The following is a 509-nucleotide window of genomic DNA, read 5'->3' on the forward strand; positions in this document are numbered from 1 at the left end:
GTACTAAGATTTAGCCTGGTACAAACGACTTGTACTAAAATTTAGCCTAGAGTTAGCCTGGCACAAACGACAATTAAGTCGGGCACGATGCTTTATTTGCCTTTTGGCATTTAAAAAACAGGCGTTTATCAAACATTCATAAAACCTTACTGCAGCAAAAACATAGTTTAATTCTATAAAATGAAGGTTGTGTGCAAAGGGCAAAAGGTTTATACTTAAATTGATTAGACCACTAGTAAAGTGTATTTTCGACAGGACGATCTAGTTGCATTTTTGACATATTTTTTTTTCGATTGTTTAAAACAATAGGATTTTGATGAGCTGTGAAGTGGGGAACTATTGGGATACGATCGATTCTACTAGATGTAGTTTAAAACACAAGAAGCCACTTTATGATTCCCCACTGTGTTATAATGTTACTCTTAAAGCTGGGTGTAGTTTATTATAACATTTCACAGCGCTAAAACAAAATATAAATACGTTCCGTTTGCAACAAACGAAAAGCCAAA

Source organism: Dreissena polymorpha, unplaced genomic scaffold (assembly GCF_020536995.1).
Source record: "Dreissena polymorpha isolate Duluth1 unplaced genomic scaffold, UMN_Dpol_1.0 chrUn024, whole genome shotgun sequence".
Classification (NCBI taxonomy): domain Eukaryota; kingdom Metazoa; phylum Mollusca; class Bivalvia; order Myida; family Dreissenidae; genus Dreissena; species Dreissena polymorpha.